Genomic DNA, 5948 nt, shown 5'->3' on the forward strand with positions numbered 1-5948 from the left:
GAAAGTCTATAATCTTGGACTCGAAAGAGAATAATGGTCAGATATTTAATTTTATGGTAACACTTTTACCAGCATTTTCCAAAGTGATATCCTGGCCTTTGATTTGTGGCTAAATAGCTGGTGACACTGTAATATGATAGGAATTGAATTAAATGGTCAGCTAGAATCTGCCCCTTGTATTTTGAAACTGAGATACTCTGGGGGAATGTAGGTTTAACCCCACTTTCCCCCTCATGATTCTGATACCCAAATAGTTTTGAGATCCATGGATATCTGCTTTCTTGTGGGAAATTGGTCAATTTCCCCAACAGATGAAAAATATCAGCCAGTATAAATTGTATATGGGAGTAGATGTCCTCCTTCATCTTCCCAGGTTCACAGCTGCAGAGGGGTTCACACTGGAGAGGCTGTCTGCAGACCCTGGAGATCCAAATGTTTTCTTTGCAATTCTCTTCAAAAAGCCACCTTTAATCCTTTTTCACGCATATGAACTGTTGGTGGTGTGGTCATCTGTACACGTTTGCCTTGGTTGTATCTCCCCAAGAAAGGTTCCCACCCACCCCTGAATTCAGAGGGTGCTCTGAAGGTGTGGCCTCCTGTCTAGCAAATGCAACAGAAATTTCATAGATAACGTTCTTTCATTACCAAAACTGAAAGTGACCCTCAGCTACAATTGGCCCTGCAGGACATTTCAATGATGTTGAAGTTAACAGAAGGAAATTAACTGAACTAGTATAATTTGTTTTCTGCTGTATATTTTCTGGGTTTTGTGATATGTTCCAGTCAGTGTTTCATTTGGTTTAATGAGAAACGAACATTTATGCCATTGTAAATACACTTTATTTCTATATATTTCATAGTAATGAAGCCAAGTTTCAAGAGGCTAAACATCAGAAGCAAGGATGAGAAGATGTGTTACTTAGGCTCAGACATGGGAGCTGTGCATGACACTTGCCTGGAATATACGTCAGGCCCAAACCACCTCTGCTTTACTCCTTTGTCAAATTTTGTGATGTCAAGAAAGCAAAACTGAAAGAGACTCAAAGATCCCACAGAGAGCTCTGATCCCTAACCAGAACTACCTGTGCCATCAGGGTCTAATCAGGGGACAGAAACCTTGCCAGTCATTTGAACAGAATTTTTTTTTAAGTTTTATTGAGATCTAACTGATATACAATACACTGCATGTGTTTCAAATGTACAATTTGTTAAGTTTTTATATACCTGTGAAAACACCACCACTGCTGTGATCTGAATGTTTGTGTCCCCCGCCAAAACCTTATGGTGAAATCCTAACCTCCAAGGTGATGGTATTAGGAGGTAGGACTTTCGGGAGGTGATTCAGTCATGATGGTGGAGCCCTCGTGAATGGGGTTAGTGCCTTTATAAAAGGGACCCCATAGAACTCCCTAGCCCCTTCCACCAGGTGAGGACACAGTGAGAAGTCTGAGACTCAGAAGATGGCCCTCACCCAACCATGCTGACACCCTGATCTCAGATTTCCAGACTGCAGAGCTGTGAGAAATACATTTCTGTTGTTTATAAGCCACCTGTCTGTGGTGGTATTTTGTTATGGCAATCTGAACAGAGAAAACCATGATCAGGATAGTGAACTTATCTGTCATTCCCAAAAGCTACTCCTTCCCTGCCCCCAACCTCCATCTCAGGCAGCCACTGATCACTATAGATTAGTGTGCATTTTCTATAGTTTTGTATAAACGGAATCATACAGTATGTACTTTTTAAAATCTGGTTTATTTCATGCACATTAAATTATTTTGAAGTCCACCCATGTTGTTGCATGGATCAATAGTTCATTCTACTTTACTGCTGAGTAGCACTGCACTCTATGAACATACCAGCATTTATCCATTCACCTGCTGATGGACATTTGCACTGATTTTGACTTAGGCTGTTACATGCAAAGCTGCTATGAACATTCATGTGGAAGTCTTTATATAGACACGTGCTTTCATTACCCTAGGCAAATACCTATGAGAGGAATAACTGGATCATACAGTAGTGTGATTTAACTTTTTAAGGAACTGCCAAACCTTTTCCCATTTTTTTCCTACTAGCAGTGTGTGAGAATTCCAGCTCTTTCACATCCTCACCAACAACTGGAATAGTGAGTCATTTTAGCCTTTTTAATAAGTATGTAGCAGAACCTCATGGTGGTTTTAATTTGCTTTTTCCTAATGACTAATGATGCTGAGGATCTTTTCATTGTGTACCCATCCACATGTCTTCCTGGTGAACTATCTGTTCAATGCCTTTGCCCACTTAAAAAAAATAGAACCATAATGGAAAAGAATATATATAGAAAAAGAATGTATATATGTATAACTGAGTCACTTTGCTGTACAGCAGGAATTAACACAGCATTATAAATCAACTATACTTCAATTTTTAAAGAAAGGTAGGAAATCCTGTCACAGGCTACAATACAGATGAACCTTGAGGACATTATGCTAAGTGAAATGAGCCAGTCACAAAAGGACAAAAACTGTGTGATTCCACTTACATGAGGTTCCTAGATTAGTCACATTCACAGAGGCAGAAAGTAGAAGGGTGGGTGCCAGCAGGTGGGAGAGAGGAATGGGAAATAGTTGTTGAATGGATAGAGTTTCTGTTTTGAAAGACAAAATAGTTCTAGAGATATGTTGTACAACAATGTGAATATACTTAACACTGCTGAATTGTACACTCAAAAATAAGGTGGTTAAAAAAGAGAAAAATATAAATCATGAAGTGTTAAGGTGTAAATAATTAAATATTTTTAAAAATTTAAAAATGGGTTGTTGTTTTTGTTTTTTGTTTTTTTGTGGTACGTGGGCCTCTCACTGTTGGGGCCTCTCCCGTTGCGGAGCACAGGCTCCGGACGTGCAGGCTCAGCGGCCATGGCTCACGGGCCCAGCCGCTCCGTGGCATGTGGGATCTTCCCGGACTGGGGCACGAACCCGTGTCCCATGCATCGGCAGGCGGACTCTCAACCACTGCGCCACCAGGGAAGCCCTGTTGTTTATATTCTTATTCTTGAATTTTGAGACTTCTTTATATAATCCGAATAAAAGTCCTTTACCATATATATGATTTGCAAATATAATCTCTCAAACTGTGGACTTTCCTTTTATCCACTTAAACAGTATCTTTCAAAGTGCAGAAATTTAGATTGTGCTTTTCGTGTTGCTGCTAAGAAAACTTTGCCTAACTCAAGATTTACAAAGATTTTTCTTTCCCATTTTCTTCCAGAAGTTTTATAGTTTTTTTGTTTTTGTTTTTCTTTTGTTTTTGTTTTACAACTTTATTGGAGTATAATTGCTTTACAATGGTGTGTTAGTTTCTGCTTTATAACAAAGTGAATCAGTTATACATATACATATGTTCCCATATCTCTTCCCTCTTGTGTCTCCCTCCCCCCCACCCTCCCTATCCCACCCCTCTAGGTGGTCACAAACCACTGAGCTGATCTCCCTGTGCTATGCAGCTGCTTCCCACTAGCTATCTATTTTACTTTTGGTAGTGTATATATGTCCATGCCACTCTCTCACTTTGTCACAGCTTACCCTTCCGCATCCCCGTATCCTCAAGTCCATTCTCTAGTAGGTCTGTGTCTTTATTCCCGTCTTACCCCTAGGTTCTTCATGACATTTCTTTTTCTTAAATTCCATATATATGTGTTAGCATACGGTATTTGTCTTTCTCTTTCTGACTTACTTCACTCTGTATGACAGACTCTAGGTCCATCCACCTCATTACAAATAGCTCAATTTCATTTCTTTTTATGGCTAAGTAATATTCCATTGTATATATGTGCCACATCTTCTTTATCCATTCATCCGATGATGGACACTTAGGTTGTTTCCATCTCCTGGCTATTGTAAATAGAGCTGCAATAAACATTTTGGTACATGACTCTTTTTGAATTATGGTTTTCTCAGGGCATATGCCCAGTAGTGGGATTGCTGGGTCATATGGTAGTTCTATTTGTAGTTTTTTAAGGAACCTCCATACTGTTCTCCATAGTGGCTGTACCAATTCACATTCCCACCAGCAGTACAAGAGGGTTCCCTTTTCTCCACACCCTCTCCAGCATTTATTGTTTCTAGATTTTATGATGATGGCCATTCTGACTGGTGTGAGATGATATCTCATTGTAGTTTTGATTTGCATTTCTCTAATGATTGATGTTGAGCATTCTTTCATGTGTTTGTTGGCAAGCTGTATATCTTCTTAGGAGAAATGTCTATTTAGGTCTTCTGCCCATTTTTGGATTGGGTTGTTTGGTTTTTTGTTATTGAGCTGCATGAGCTGCTTGTAAATTTTGGAGATTAATCCTTTGTCAGTTGCTTCATTGGCAAATATTTTCTCCCATTCTGAGGGTTGTCTTTTGGTCTTGTTTATGGTTTCCTTTGCTGTGCAAAAGCTTTGAAGTTTCATTAGGTCCCATTTGTTTATTTTTGTTTTTATTTCCATTTCTCTAAGAGGTGGGTCAAAAAGGATCTTGCTGTGGTTTATGTTATAGAGTGTTCTGTCAATGTTTTCCTCTAAGAGTTTGATAGTTTCTGGCCTTACATTTAGGTCTTTAATCCATTTTGAGTTTATTTTTGTGTATGGTATTAGGGAGTGATCTAATCACATACTTTTACATGTACCTGTCCAGTTTTCCCAGCACCACTTATTGAAGAGGCTGTCTTTTCTCCACTGTACATTCCTGCCTCATTTATCAAAGATAAAGTGACCATATGTGTGTGGGTTTATCTCTGAGCTTTCTATCCTGTTCCATTGATCTATCTTTCTGTTTTTGTGACAGTACCATACTGTCTTGATTACTGTAGCTTTGTAGTATAGTCTGAAGTCAGGGAGCCTGATTCCTCCAGCTCCGTTTTTCATTCTCAAGATTGCTTTGGCTATTCGGGGTCTTTTGTGTTTCCATACAAATTTTGAAATGTTTTGTTCTAGTTCTGTGAAAAATGCCAGTGGTAGTTTGATAGGGATTGCATTGAATCTGTAGATTGCTTTGGGTAGTACCGTCATTTTCACAATGTTGATTCTTCCACTCCAAGAACATGGTATATCTCTCCATCTACTTGTATCATCTTTAATTTTTTTCATCAGTGTCTTATAATTTTCTGCATAGAGGTCTTTTGTCTCCTTAGGTAGGTTTATTCCTAGATATTTTATTCTTTTTGTTGCAATGATAAATGGGAGTGTTTTCTTGATTGCACTTTCAGATTTTTCATCATTAGCATATAGGAATGCCAGAGATTTCTGTGCATTAATTTTGTATCCTGCTACTTTACCAAATTCATTGATTAGCTCTAGTAGTTTTCTGGTAGCATCTTTAGGATTCTCTATGTATAGTATCATGTCATCTGCAAACAGTGACAGCTTTACTTCTTCTTTTCCGATTTGGATTCCTTTTATTTCCTTTTCTTCTCTGATTTCTGTGGCTAAAACTTCCAAAACTATGTTGAATAAGAGTGGTGAGAGTGGGCAACTTTGTCTTGTTCCTGACCTTAGTGGAAATGGTTTCAGTTTTTCACCATTGAGGACAATGTTGGCTGTGGGTTTGTCATGTATGGCCTTTATTATGTTGAGGAAAGTTCCCTCTATGCCTACTTTCTGCAGGGTTTTTATCATAAATGGGTGTTGAATTTTGTCAAAAGCTTTCTCTGCATCTATTGAGATGATCATATGGTTTTTCTCCTTCAATTGGTTGATATGGTGTATCACATTGATTGATTTGTGTATATTGAAGAATCCTTGCATTCCTGGAATAAACCCCACTTGATCATGGTGTATGATACTTTTATTGTGCTGTTGGATACTGTTTGCTAGTATTTTGTTGAGGATTTTTGCCTCTATGTTCATCAGTGATATTGGCCTGTAGTTTTCTTTCTTTGTGACATCCTTGTCTGGTTTTGGTATCAAGGTGATGGTGGCCG

This window comes from Orcinus orca, chromosome 2 (assembly GCF_937001465.1).
Source record: "Orcinus orca chromosome 2, mOrcOrc1.1, whole genome shotgun sequence".
Lineage (NCBI taxonomy): Eukaryota > Metazoa > Chordata > Mammalia > Artiodactyla > Delphinidae > Orcinus > Orcinus orca.